The 15,000-nt window shown below is 60.0% G+C and overlaps 1 non-coding gene across 1 annotated transcript; it reads left to right on the top strand.

Moving 5' to 3' along the window:
- Positions 1-11,229: 11,229 nt before the first annotated feature.
- On the top strand, positions 11,230-11,348 carry LOC131865169 (5S ribosomal RNA). Its single transcript, XR_009363898.1, has one exon. It is a non-coding gene; the product is annotated as a 5S ribosomal RNA (ribosomal RNA).
- The last annotated feature ends 3,652 nt before the right edge of the window (positions 11,349-15,000 follow it).

Here is a 15,000-nt window from a genome sequence, read left to right as displayed (position 1 = left end):
TCCAAGGCGGCAGAGGAGGTTACCAGCCGAAGGATGCAGTAGCAATAACAGGTATAGTTCCGCGGCGGCCGAGAAGACTCACCGCATAGGAATCGGGATGCGAGGCGAGGGATGCGGCGGGAAGGCCCCGACGGCTAAACGGAAGAGGCTGCAGGGCCGCCTCGGAATGGTCCAAGCATCGGATGCGATTGGGACGACTACCAGTGCCAACCCCTTATCCCGCGATGCGTCCGATACACAGATAGTTCCAAGGCGGCCGAGGAGCCTCACCGCATATCAATCGGGGTGCGAGGCGAGGGATGGGGCGGGAAGGCCCCAACGGCTAGACGGAAGAGGCTTCAGGGCCACCTCGGAATGGTCCAAGCATCGGACGCGCTTGGGGCGACTGCCAGTGCCAACCCCTTATCCCGCGATGCGTCCGATACACAGATGGTTCCAAGGCGGCCGAGGAGCCTCACCGCATAGCAATCGGGGGTGCGAGGCGAGGGATGGGGCGGGAAGGCCCCAACGGCTAGACGGAAGAGGCTTCAGGGCCGCCTAGGAATGGTCCAAGCATCGGACACGCTTGGGGCGACTACCAGTGACAGCCCCCTATCCCGCGATGCGTCCGATACGAAGATGGTTCCAAGGCGGCCGAGGAGCCTCACCGCATAGCAATCGGGGTGCGAGGTGGGGGATGCGGCGAGATGGCCCCAACGGCTAGACGGAAGAGGCCACAGGGCCGCGTCGGAATAGTCCAAGCATCGGACGCGCTTGGGGCGACTACCAGTGACAACCCCTTATCCCGCGATGCGTCCGATACGAAGATAGTTCCAAGGCGGCCGAGGAGCCTCACCGCATAGCAATCGGGGTGCGAGGTGGGGGATGCGGCGAGATGGCCCCAACGGCTAGACGGAAGAGGCTGCAGGGCCGCCTCGGAATAGTCCAAGCATCGGACGCGCTTGGGGCCACTACCAGTGACAACCCCTTATCCCGCAATGCGTCCGATACGAAGATAGTTCCAAGGCGGCCGAAGAGCCTCACCGCATAGCAATCGGGGTGCGAGGTGGGGGATGCGGCGAGATGGCCCCAACGGCTAGACGGAAGAGGCCACAGGGCCGCCTCGGAATAGTCCAAGCATCGGACGCGCTTGGGGCGACTACCAGTGACAACCCCTTATCCCGCGATGCGTCCGATACGAAGATAGTTCCCAGGCGGCCGAGGAGCCTCACCGCATAGCAATCGGGGTGCGAGGCGAGGGATGCGGCGAGATGGCCCCAAAGGCTAGACGGAAGAGGCTGCAGGGCTGCCTCGGAATAGTCCAAGCATCGGACGCGCTTGGGGCGACTACCACTGCCAACCCCTTATCCCGCGATGCGTTCGATACACAGATAGTTCCGAGGCGGCCGAGGAGGTGGGGGATGCAGCGAGATGGCCCCAACGGCTAGACGGAAGAGGCTGCAGGGCCGCCTCGGAATAGTCCAAGCATCGGACGCGCTTGGGGCGACTACCAGTGACAACCCCTTATCCCGCGATGCGTCCGATACACAGATAGTTCCGAGGCGGCCAAGGAGCCTCACCGCATAGCAATCGTGGTGCGAGGTGGGGGATGCGGCGAGATGGCCCCAACGGCTAGACGGAAGAGGCTGCAGGGCCGCCTCGGAATGGTCCAAGCATCGGATGCGCTTGGGGCGACTACCACTGCCAACCCCTTATCCCGCGATGCGTCCGATACACAGATAGTTCCAAGGCGGCCGAGGAGCCTCACAGCATAGCAATCAGGGTGCGAGGCGAGGGATGCGGCGAGAAAGCCCCAACGGCTAGAGGGAAGAGGCTTCAGGTCCGCCTCGGAATGGTCCAAGCATCGGACGCGCTTGGGGCGACTACCAGTGACAACCCCTTATCCCGCGACGCGTCCGATACACAGATAGTTCCAAGGCGGCCGAGGAGCCTCACCGCATAGCAATCGGGGTGCGAGGCGAGGGATGCGGCGAGAAGGACCCAACGGCTACACGGAAGAGGCTTCGGGGCCGCCTCGGAATGGTCCAAGCATCGGACGCGCTTGGGGCGACTACCAGTGACAACCCCTTATCCCGCGACGCGTCCGATACACAGATAGTTCCAAGGCGGCCGAGGAGCCTCACCGCATAGCAATCGGGGTGCGAGGCGAGGGATGCGGCGAGAAGGACCCAACGGCTACACGGAAGAGGCTTCGGGGCCGCCTCGGAATGGTCCAAGCATCGGACGCGCTTGGGGCGACTACCAGTGACAACCCCTTATCCCGCGACGCGTCCGATACACAGATAGTTCCAAGGCGGCCGAGGAGCCTCACCGCATAGCAATCGGGGTGCGAGGCGAGGGATGCGGCGAGAAGGACCCAACGGCTAGACGGAAGAGGCTTCGGGTCCGCCTCGGAATGGTCCAAGCATCGGACGCGCTTGGGGCGACTACCAGTGACAACCCCTTATCCCGCGACGCGTCCGATACACAGATAGTTCCAAGGCGGCCGAGGAGCCTCACCGCATAGCAATCGGGGTGCGAGGCGAGGGATGCGGCGAGAAGGACCCAACGGCTAGACGGAAGAGGCTTCGGGTCCGCCTCGGAATGGTCCAAGCATCGGACGCGCTTGGGGCGACTACCAGTGACAACCCCTTATCCCGCGACGCGTCCGATACACAGATAGTTCCAAGGCGGCCGAGGAGCCTCACCGCATAGCAATCGGGGTGCGAGGCGAGGGATGCGGCGAGAAGGACCCAACGGCTAGACGGAAGAGGCTTCGGGTCCGCCTCGGAATGGTCCAAGCATCGGACGCGCTTGGGGCGACTACCAGTGACAACCCCTTATCCCGCGACGCGTCCGATACACAGATAGTTCCGAGGCGGCCGAGGAGCCTCACCGCATAGCAATCGGGGTGCGAGGCGAAGGATGCGGCGAGAAGGACCCAACGGCTAGACGGAAGAGGCTTCGGGTCCGCCTCGGAATGGTCTAAGCATCGGACGCGCTTGGGGCGACTACCAGTGACAACCCCTTATCCCGCGACGCGTCCGATACACAGATAGTTCCAAGGCGGCCGAGGAGCCTCACCGCATAGCAATCGGGGTGCGAGGCGAGGGATGCGGCGAGAAGGACCCAACGGCTAGACGGAAGAGGCTTCAGGGCCGCCTCGGAATGGTCCAAGCATCGAACGCGCTTGGGGCGACTACCAGTGACAACCCCTTATCCCGCGACGCGTCCGATACACAGATAGTTCCGAGGCGGCCGAGGAGCCTCACCGCATAGCAATCGGGGTGCGAGGCGAGGGATGCGGCGAGAAGGACCCAACGGCTAGACGGAAGAGGCTTCAGGGCCGCCTCGGAATGGTCCAAGCATCGGACGCGCTTGGGGCGACTACCAGTGACAACCCCTTATCCCGCGACGCGTCCGATACACAGATAGTTCCGAGGCGGCCGAGGAGCCTCACCGCATAGCAATCGGGGTGCGAGGCGAGGGATGCGGCGAGAAGGACCCAACGGCTAGACGGAAGAGGCTTCAGGGCCGCCTCGGAATGGTCCAAGCATCGGACGCGCTTGGGGCGACTACCAATGACAACCCCTTATCCCGCGACGCGTCCGATACACAGATAGTTCCGAGGCGGCCGAGGAGCCTCACCGCATAGCAATCGGGGTGCGAGGCGAGGGATGCGGCGAGAAGGACCCAACGGCTAGACGGAAGAGGCTTCAGGGCCGCCTCGGAATGGTCCAAGCATCGGACGCGCTTGGGGCGACTACCAGTGACAACCCCTTATCCCGCGACGCATCCGATACACAGATAGTTCCGAGGCGGCCGAGGAGCCTCACCGCATAGCAATCGGGGTGCGAGGCGAGGGATGCGGCGAGAAGGACCCAACGGCTAGACGGAAGAGGCTTCAGGGCCGCCTCGGAATGGTCCAAGCATCGGACGCGCTTGGGGCGACTACCGTTGCCAACCCCTTATCCCGCGATGCGTCTGATACACAGATAGTTCCGAGGCGGCCGAGGAGCCTCACCGCATAGCAATCGGGTTGCGAGGCAGATTATTGGGAAGGGAACCCCCTGGGATGCGGCTCAAGCAGTGCCCAAAGGGACTGGAATGCGGAATCACATCGAGAGACCCAAATGCTATACGAGGGCTCAAATCGAATTATCGATTTGGCCACGACATGGACGCATCGGAACGACTACCTTTGCCGAACCACTCGCAATTGCATCCATACCGAAACCAATAGACATTTCCGTTAGAGCCCTCGCATAGCATTCGGGAATCTCGCATGCCCCTCTAAATCGACCAATGCTGGCGCTCAATGAAAATCCGAGCGCTACCACCGTTCGAGCGCCAGCATTGGTCGAGTTAGAGGGGCACGGGGGAGAATGCTCCAGTCAACACCTCCCCTATATAAGTTATTTGTCCGATTCTCGCACAACCGTAGTCTGCCTCGTCGAATCAAACAACGGTCCCAGATTCCGACTTCCGTTCCGTAGAGACCCAAAAGCTAGATGGAGGCTCGCAAGAAAGAGAGTCGGCGCATAGCAATCGGGTTTCTCGAACGTTTAGGGACCGAGCTCACTTGCGGATAGGGCAAAATCCGCCAAGCAACCCAAAAGCTAGACGGGGGCTCGAATCGAATCGCCTAGGCGGCCACAACAACGACGTGTTGGATCGACTACCAGTGCCAAACCATTCAGCAAGACTAGTCTGTGTCGAGGCCGGATAGAGATTCTCAGAGAGCGCCCGCATAGCATTTAGGAGACCTGCCGCGTCCCTCACACTCGACAAATGGTGGTGCACGTTTATAAATCCGAGCGATCCCAACCCTTTCAAGCACCAACATCGGTCGAGATAGAGGGGCACGGAGGGGGCTGCGTGAGACAACACAGTCCCCTATATAAGTTATTTGTCCGATTCTCACACATCCGAAGAATGGTCATCAAATCGGACAACAGCCCAAACTTCCGACTTCCGTCCCAGAAAGCCCAAGAGCTATCTAAAACGTTCATGGCCGGAACTCGATCGCGGCTATACCAGTCCGCCAAGCAACCCAAAAGCTAGACTGGAGCTCTAGTCGAATCACCTCTGTGGCCATTGCAAGGACGTGTTGGAGCGACTACCATTGCCGAACCATTCCGCAGGTCGAGTCCATACCAAGGCCGCATAGAGATTCACGATGAGCTCCTGCATAGCAATCAGGAGACTTGCCGTGTCCATCACAATCGATAAATCCTGGTGCAAGATTTTTGCATCCGAGCGCTCCAACCAGTCGAGCACCAGCATCAATCGACATAAACGGGCACGGGGGGAGGATGCTCGAGAACACTACCTCCCCTATATAAGTTATTTGTCCGATTCTCAAGCAGCCGAAGTCTGGTCATCGAATCGGGTCAAAGACCACAACTTCCGACTTTACCCACAATGCAAGTCATCGAATCGAACATCGGCCCCCGAGTCGGACTCCATGCGTATGTCAGGTCATCGGACCCAAATTCCGCCTTCCTGCGCATGGCGGGCCATCAATATCAACTCGGTCATCGGACCCAAACTCCGCCTTTTTGCGTATGGCACGCCTTCAAATCGGTCATCGGACCCAAATTCCGCCTTCCTGTGCATGGCGGGCCATCAACATCAACTCGGTCATCGGACCCAAATTCCGCCTTTCTGCGCATGGCACGCCATCAACTCGGTCATCGGACCCAAATTCCGCCTTCCTGCGCATGGCAGGTCATCGGACACAAATTCAGACCTCGCCAATATGCCTACGTATCGAATCGGTCATCGGACCCAACTTCCGACTTCATCCATACTGTAGGGTCTTTGAGGTTGGCGCGGTGCGCTCAACCCAGGGAGTCGACCCATCGAAGCATACACCTCCCCTATATAAGCTATTTGTCCGATTCCCACACCTGTGTAGTTTGCACCTCTGACCAGGACATCGACCCCAACTTCCGAACTCGACTGCAACGACGGCACCAGCGCCTTGGTGCGCACCTTGCGACGCACAGTCCCAACATTCGCCTTCCTGCACATGGCAGGTCATCGGACCCAAATTCCGACCTCGCGAGTATGCCTACATATCGAATCGGTCATCGGACCCAACTTCCGACTTCATCCATACCGTAGGGTCTTTGAGGTTGGCGCGGTGCGCTCAACCCGGGGAGTCGACCCAACGAAGCATACACCTCCCCTATATAAGCTATTTGTCCGATTCCCACACCTGTGTAGTTTGCACCTCCGATCAAGACATCGACCCCAACTTCCGAACTCGCCTCCAACGACCGAACCAGCGCCTTGGTGCGCACCTTGCAACGCACAGTGCCAACATTCGCCTTCCTGCACGTGGCAGGTCATCGGACCCAAATTCCGACCTCGCGAGTATGCCTACATATCGAATCGGTCATCGGACCCAACTTCCGACTTCATCCATACCGTAGGGTCTTTGAGGTTGGCGCGGTGCGCTCAACCCGGGGAGTCGACCCAACGAAGCATACACCTCCCCTATATAAGCTATTTGTCCGATTCCCACACCTGTGTAGCTTGCACCTCCGATCAGGACATCGACCCCAACTTCCGAACTCGACTAAAAAGACCGCACCAGCGCCTTGGTGTGCACCTTGCAACGCACAGTGTCAACATTCGCCTTCCTGCACATGGCAGGTCATCGGACCCAAATTCCGACCTCATGAGCATACCTACTAATCGAATTGGTCATCGGACCCAACTTCCGACTTCATCCATACCGTAGGGTCTTTGAGGTTGGCGCGGTGCGCTCAACCTGGGGAGTCGACCCATCGAAGCATACACCTCCCCTATATAAGCTATTTGTCCGATTCCGACACCTGTGTAGTTTGCACCTCCGCTCAGGACATCGACCCCAACTTCCGAACTCGCCTGCAACGACCGAACCAGCGCCTTGGTGCGCACCAAAAGTGCGCACTTTTGGAGGGCACTTTTGTGCGCTCCAAAGGTGCGCACTTTTGGAGGGCACTTTTCTGCGCTCCAAAGGTGCGCACTTTTGGAGGGCACTTTTTGGAGGGCACTTTTCTGCGCTCCAAAGGTGCGCACTTTTGGAGGGCACTTTTTGGAGGGCACTTTTCTGCGCTCCAAAGGTGCGCACTTTTGGAGGGCACTTTTTGGAGGGCACTTTTCTGCGCTCCAAAGGTGCGCACTTTTGGAGGGCACTTTTTGGAGGGCACTTTTCTGCGCTCCAAAGGTGCGCACTTTTGGAGGGCACTTTTTGGAGGGCACTTTTCTGCGCTCCAAAGGTGCGCACTTTTGGAGGGCACTTTTCTGCGCTCCAAAGGTGCGCACTTTTGGAGGGCACTTTTTGGAGGGCACTTTTCTGCGCTCCAAAGGTGCGCACTTTTGGAGGGCACTTTTTGGAGGGCACTTTTCTGCGCTCCAAAGGTGCGCACTTTTGGAGGGCACTTTTTGGAGGGCACTTTTCTGCGCTCCAAAGGTGCGCACTTTTGGAGGGCACTTTTGTGCACTCCAAAGGTGCGCACTTTTGGAGGGCACTTTTCCTGTGCTCCAAAGGTGCACACCTAGGTGAGCACCTTCGACCACACCTTGTAGCACACCAAACTCTGACTTTCGACTTCATCCGCAATGCAGGGTCTTTGAGGTTGGCGCAATGCGCACAACCAGGGGAGTCGACCCATCAAACCCAACACCTCCCCTATATAAGCTATTTGTCTGATTCTCATACATGCGTAGCCTGCAGGAGCAATTAGGACATCGACCCCAACTTTCGGCTTCTAAACGAAAACAAGGTCTTTGAGGTTGGTGTAATGCGAACAACTAGGGGAGTCAACCCATCAAACCCAACACCTCCCCTATATAAGCTATTTGTCTGATTCTCATACATGTGTAGTCTACAGGAGCAATTAGGACATCGACCCCAACTTTTGACTTCTTAACGAAAACAAGGTCTTTGAGGTTGACGTAATGCGCACAACCAGGGGAGTCGACCCATCAAACCCAACACCTCCCCTATATAAGCTATTTGTCCGATTCTCATACATGTGTAGCCTGCAGGAGCCATTAGGACATTGACCCCAACTTTTGACTTCTTAACGAAAACAAGGTCTTTGAGGTTGGCGTAATGCGCACAACCAAGGGAGTTGACCCATCAAACCCAACACCTCCCCTATATAAGCTATTTGTCTGATTCTCATACATGTGTAGCCTGCAACAACGATTAGGACATCCACCCCAACTTCTGAATTCGTCTGCGTTGACCGCACCAAAGGTGCACGCCTTGGTGCTCACCAAAATCCGACTTCCGACTTCTTCTGCTATGCGGGGTCTTTGAGGTTGGCGCAGTGCGCACAACCAGGGGAGTCAACCCACCGAATGCAACACCTCCCCTATATAAGCTATTTGTCTGATTCTCATACATGCGTAGACTGCAGCAATGATTAGGACATCCACCCCAACTTTTGACTTCTTAAACAAGACAGGGTCTTTGAAGTTGGTGCAGTGCACACAACCAGGGGAGTCGACCCATCAAACGCAACACCTCCCCTATATAAAGCTATTTGTCCGATTCTCATACGTGTAGTCTGCAGCAGCGATTAGGACATCGACCCCAACTTCCGAATTCGTTTGCATTGACCGCACCAAAGGTGCACGCCTTGGTGTGCACCCTGGAGTGCACTTTGGTGCTCACCTCGGTGCACACTTTGGTGTGCACCTCGGTGTGCACCAAAGGTGCGCACCTTGGAGCGCACCAAAGGTGTACACTTTGGAGCGCACCACATAGGGTCTTTGAGAGGTTGGCGCAGTGCGCACACCAAGGTGGGTGTTGAGGTGCGTGCCGAGGTGGGTGGGTGCTAGGGTGCGCTCCATGGTGGGTGCCAGGGTGGGTGCGTGCTAGGGTGGATTCCAAAGAGGGTCATAGGGTGGGTGCCAAGGTGGGTTGGTGATATAGTGGGTTCAAAGGTGGGTACTAGGGTGGGTTCCAAGGTGGGTCACAAGTTGGGTGCCAGGATGCGTGGGTGTTAGGTTGGGTGCCAAGGTGGGCTCCTGCGTGGGTGGGTGCTAGGGTGGGTTTCAAGGTGGACGCGAGGGGCGGGTGCCAAGGTGGGTAACAAGTTGGGTGTTAGGATGGGTGAGTGCTAGAGTGGGTGCCAAGGTGGGTGGGTGCTAAGGTGGATGCCAAGGTGGTTCACAGGGTGGGTGGGTTCTAGGGTGAGTTCCAAGGTGGGTCACAGGTTCAGTGCTAGGGTGGGTGTCAAGGCGGGTGTCGAGGTGCCTGGGTGCTAGGGTGTGGATGCCAATGTGGGTCATAGGGTGGGTACTAGGGTGGGCTGCAATGTGGGTGCCAAGGTGGGTAACATGCTCGGTGGGTTCTAAATTGGGTGCCAGGGTGGGTGTGCACCCACCTTGCCCGAGGTGGGTGCCAAGGTGCCAGTGTGGGTGGGTGCTAAGGTGGATGCCAAGGTGGGTGAGAAGGTGGGTGATAGGTTGAGTGGTAGGATGGGTGGGTGCCAAGATGGGTCACAGGGTGGGTGCAAGGGTGGGTAGGTGCTAGGGTTGGTGTCAGGGTGGGTGGGTGCTAGGTTGGGTTCCAAGGTGGGTGCGAGGGTGAGTGTCAAGGTGGGTCACAGGTTAGGTGCTAGGATGGGTGAGTGCTAGGGTGCAAAGGTGCCAGGGTGGGTGCTAGGATGGGTCGATGCTAGGGTGAGTGGCAAGGTGGGTCCACAAGTGTCAAGGTGGGTGCCGAGGTGGGTGCCAAGTCGGCGACTGCTATGGTGGATGCCAAGGTGGGTCACGGGGTGGGTGCCAAGTTGCTAGGTTGGGTTCCAAGGTGGGTGCCAACGTGGGTGCTAGGGTGCGTGGGTTAAAGGGTGTGTCACAACGTGGGTGCCAGGATGGGTGCGCACCCACACTGGCCAAGACGGGTGCGGGTGCAAGGTTGGGTTCCAAGCCCGGTCACAGGCTGGGTGCTAGGATGGGTGGGTGCCAAGGTGGGCACCAGGGTGGGTGCACCCACCCTGGCCAAGGTGGGTCACGGGGTGGGTCCTAGGGTGGGTAACGGGGTGGGTACTAAGGTGCGTGCCAAGGTGGGTCATAGGGTGGGTGCCAAGGTGGGCACCAGGGTGGGTGTGCACCAACCCTAGCCAGGGTAGGTCACGGGGTGGTTGTCGGGGTGGGCGTCAAGGAGCCAAGGTGGGTGGCAAGTAGCCAAGTTGCGTGCCAAGGTGGGTGTCGGGGTGGGTGCCAAGGATCCAAGGTGGGTGCCAAGGAACCAAGGTGGGTGTCTGGGTGGGTGCCGAGGTGGGAGCCAGGGTGGGTCCCAAGGTGAGTGCAAAGGTGGGTGCCAGGGTCAAGGTGAGTGCCAATGTGGGTTCCAAGGTGCCAGGGTCAGGGTGAGTGCCAATGTGGGTTCAAAGGTGCTAAGTTGGGTGCGAGGTTGGGTGCGAGGGTGGGTGGGTGCCAAGGTGTGCTAGGTGGAAGCCCGGGTGGGTCGGCATCCCATGGGTGTCGAGTTGGGTGCCTGATGGGTGCTTCTTGTCAAGTTTTAGTCGTCGGGACTCATTTCGAGCCTTAGAGGTCGTTTCTTGTCCGGTTGCCCTGTCTTCGACCTGGGAACCCAATTTTGGTCCTCGGGTCCCATTTTTTTTTGTCTCGCATCCCACTTTTGGCCTGTGGCCTTTTCGGGGTCGATTCTCGTTTTGGGCATCAGAGCATGTTTCTTCTCCTAAAACCCAATATTTGTTTATTAAGTCTCGGAACACATTTTTGTTCTCGTGGACCCATCATGGGTCTTGGAACGCATTTGTGGTCCTTGGGTCCCATTTTGCATCCCGAAACTTGTGTTTTGGTGCTTGATCCCTATTTTGGGTGCCCACCTTGCACCAAGTGCGCACCCGGGGCAAACCGAGCGCCTTGGTGCACCGGGGCAAGATCGAGCGTGCACCCGAGGCGCCCCGAACATGCACCAAGGTGCACTCGGCCCACATGTGAGCGCAGGTCGTTGCGCCCGAGGTGGTGTGTGGGCACCGCGTTGCAGACGGGACACTGCACGCACACGACGCCCCCTCCAGGTGCACGCACGTAGGCCGGGCCGGGTGCACACCCGACGCCCTAGCAAGGTGCGCGCACCCGGGCAGGGCTCACACTTGGCGAACGGGGCGCACTTCGCGAGGGAGGGTGTGCACCTCGACGGGGGTGGGTGGCCGGGGTGGATTCGCACGTGGGTCGCGGTTTGCTAAGTACACACTGCGACAAGCTCATAACGGGTGCGATCATACCAGCGTTAGTGCACCGGATCCCATCAGAACTCCGCAGTTAAGCGCGCTTGGGCCGGAGTAGTACTGGGATGGGTGACCTCCCGGGAAGTCCCGGTGTTGCACCCTTTTTTAGTTTTTCGCCGGGCGTCGCAATGCTATTTGAATAAACCTTTTGCCCGTTTGCGTTCTCGTCGGGGCCGGGCCGGGCCGGGGTGCGCTGCCCGCACTACCGCGCGCGCGGGGGCGACACCGAGCGCGCACCCGAGGCGCCCCGAGCACACAGGCCACGGTGCAACCCGGGCGTTGTGCGCGCACCCCGGTGCGCCCGAGGTGCTGCGCGCGCACCCAGGTGAAATCGGTGTGCACCTCGGCCAGTGCGCGCTCGGTCGAGTCGCGCACGTTGGCCAAGGTGCACGGTGATGTTTCTTACTCTAAGGTTCCGCACCAGACGCCCGGGACAGGTGAGCGAAGCTGGGCGGGGCCGGGTGCGCGGCCGGGGCAGGTGCACGCAGCTGGAGAGAGCTTTGGAGCACACTTCGGAGCGCACCAATGATGCGCTCCATTCAAAAGTTTCCTGAAAAGGCAAAAAAAGTTGAGATTATAGAATTTCCCACTTGAGAGATTGTAAAAAAAAAAAATTTAAAATGAAGGAAACGCGGGTGCCAAGGTGTGCGCAGCCCAGCCAAGGTGTGCGCACCAAGGCGCCCACCCTGGCGAAGGTGCACGCAAGGTGCGCACCCGAGGCAAACCGGACAATTAACCCAACTTTCGACTTCGCGCGCACCTTGGAGCGCACTTCGGAGCGCTCCTTGGTGCGCACCAATCTTGGGCACCTCGGAGTGCACCATGGCGCCCACCAAGGTGCGCACCCGGGGCAAACCGAGCTCCGACTTCGTGCGCACCTTGGAGCGCACGAAAGGTGCGCACCATGGCGCCCACCAAGGTGCGCAGCCCAGCCAAGGCGTGCGCATCAAGGTGCGCACCCTGCGAAGGTGCGCACCCGGGGCAAACCGAGCTCCGACTTCGTGCGCACCTTGGAGCGCACAAAAGGTGCGCAACCCAGCCAAGGTGTGCGCACCCCGGTCAAACCGAGCTCCGAATCGTGCGCACCAGAGGTGCACGCCATCGTGCGCACCTTGGAGCACACTTCGGAGCCCTCCTTGGTGCGCGCCGATGTTGCGCACCTCGGAGCGCACCCGGGGAAAACAATGCAATTAACCCGACTTTCGACTTCGTGGGCACCTCGGAGCGCTCTCGGGTTCGCACCTCGGAGCACACCGAGGTGCGCACCTTTGATGCGCTGCCTTCACCAATTTCCAGAAAAGGCAAGAAAACATTGAGAAGGTGTGCGCACCGAGGTGCCCACCCTGGCGAAGGTGCACGCGAGGTGCGCACCCGGGGCAAACCGGGCTCCGACTTCGTGCACGCCGCACCTTGGAGCACACTTCGGAGCGCTCCTTGGTGCGCACCAGGGCGCGCAACCCAGCCGAGGTGCCCACCCCGGCGAAGGTGCACGCGAGGTGCGCACCCGGGGCAAACCGGGCTCCGACTTCGTGCACGCCATGGTGCCCACCGCGGCGAAGGTGCACGCGAGGTGCGCACCCGGGGCAAACCGGGCTCCGACTTCGTGCACGCCGCACCTTGGAGCACACTTCGGAGCGCTCCTTGGTGCGCACCATGGTGCCCACCAGGGCGCGCAACCCCGCCGAAGGTGCACGCGAGGTGCGCACCCGGGGCAAACCGGGCTCCGACTTCGTGCACGCCGCACCTTGGAGCACACTTCGGAGCGCTCCTTGGTGCGCACCATGGTGCCCACCAGGGCGCGCAACCCCGCCGAAGGTGCACGCGAGGTGCGCACCCGGGGCAAACCGGGCTCCGACTTCGTGCACGCCATGGTGCGCACCGCGGCGAAGGTGCGCACCCGGGGCAAACCGGGCTCCGACTTCGTGCACGCCGCACCTTGGAGCACACTTCGGAGCGCTCCTTGGTGCGCACCAGGGCGCGCAACCCAGCCGAGGTGCCCACCCCGGCGAAGGTGCACGCGAGGTGCGTACCCGGGGCAAACCGGGCTCCGACTTCGTGCACGCCGCACCTTGGAGCACACTTCGGAGCGCTCCTTGGTGCGCACCATGGTGCCCACCAGGCCGCGCAACCCAGCCAAGGTGTGCGCACCAAGGTGCACGCGAGGTGCGCACCCGGGGCAAACCGGGGTCCGACTTCGTGCACGCCGCACCTTGGAGCACACATCGGGGCGCTCCCGGGTTCGCACCGGCGTTGCGCACCGTGGTGGGCACCTCGGAGCACACCAAGGTGGGCAGCGAGGTGCGCACCTTTGATGCGATGCCTTCACTAATTTCCATAAAAGGCAAAAAAAAAACGAGATTTTAAAATTTCCGTTTTGAAAGATAGTGAGAAAAAGGGAATGCTGGTGCCATCTTGAGCCCGCCCTGGTGCGCAGCCCAGCCAAGGTGTGCGCACCAAGGTGCCCACCCTGGCGAAGGTGCGCGCCCGGGCAATTAACCCAACTTCCAACTTCGCGCGCGCCAGGGTGGGAGCGCACCCAACAACCGGGCCTGGGAAGAGCCAATGCGAGAAACCCCACCAAACGCTCTGACAAAAAAAGAGGGGGCGCTCCAGTAACCCCGCTTCGGAGCGCACCCTGGGCAAACCCAGCCAAGGTGCCCACCCCGGCCAAGGTGCAGGCGAGGTGCGCACCCGGGGCAAACCGGGCTCCGACAACGTGCACGCCGCACCTTGGAGCACACTTCGTAGCGCTCCCGGGTGCGCACCTCAGAGCACACCAAGGTGGGCAGCGAGGTGCGCACCTTTGATGCGCTGCCTTCACTAATTTCCAGAAAAGGCAAAAAAAAAAGGAGATTTTAAAATTTCCGTTTTGAAAGATAGTGAAAAAAACGGAACGCGCGTGCCATCTTGAGCCCGCCCTGGTGCGCAGCCCAGGTAAGGTGCCCACCCTGGCAAAGGTGCGCACCCGGGCAATTAACCCTACTTCCGACTTCGTGCGCGCCAGGGTGGCAACCGGGCCTCGGAAGAGCCAATGCGAGAAACCCCACCAAACGCTCCGACAAAAAAAGAGGCGGCGCTCCAATAACCCCGCTTCGGAGCGCAGCCGGGGCAAACCCAGCCAAGGTGCCCACCCCGACGAAGGTGCACGCGAGGTGCGCACCCGGGGCAAACCGGGCTCCGACAACGTGCACGCAGCACCTTGGAGCACACTTCGAAGCACTCCCGGGTGCCCACCGGCGTTGCGCACCGTGGTGGGCAGCGAGGTGCGCACCTTTGATGCGCTGCCTTCACTAATTTCCAGAAAAAGGCAAAAAAAAATGAGATTTTAAAATTTCCGTTTTGAAAGATAGTGAAAAAAAAGGAACGCGGGTGCCATCTTGAGCCCGCCCTGGTGCGCAGCCCAGGCAAGGCATGCGCACCAAGGTGCCCACCCGAGGTGCACACCCGGGGCAAACCGGGCTCCGACTTCGTGCAGGCCGCACCTTGGAGCACACTTCGGAGCGCTCCTTGGTGCGCACCATGGTGCCCACCAGGGCGCGCAACCCAGCCAAGGTCTGCACACCAAGGTGCCCACCCCGGCGAAGGTGCACGCGAGGTGCGCACCCGGGGCAAACCGGGCTCCGACTTCGTGCACGCCATGGTGCCCACCGCGGCGAAGGTGCGCGCGAGGTGCGCACCCGGGGCAAACCGGGCTCCGACTTCGTGCACGCCGCACCTTGGAGCACACTTCGGAGCGCTCCTTGGTGCGCACCAT

This window comes from Cryptomeria japonica, unplaced genomic scaffold, assembly GCF_030272615.1.
Source record: "Cryptomeria japonica unplaced genomic scaffold, Sugi_1.0 HiC_scaffold_104, whole genome shotgun sequence".
Lineage (NCBI taxonomy): Eukaryota > Viridiplantae > Streptophyta > Pinopsida > Cupressales > Cupressaceae > Cryptomeria > Cryptomeria japonica.
This window is presented reverse-complemented; position numbering and strand designations above follow the sequence as displayed.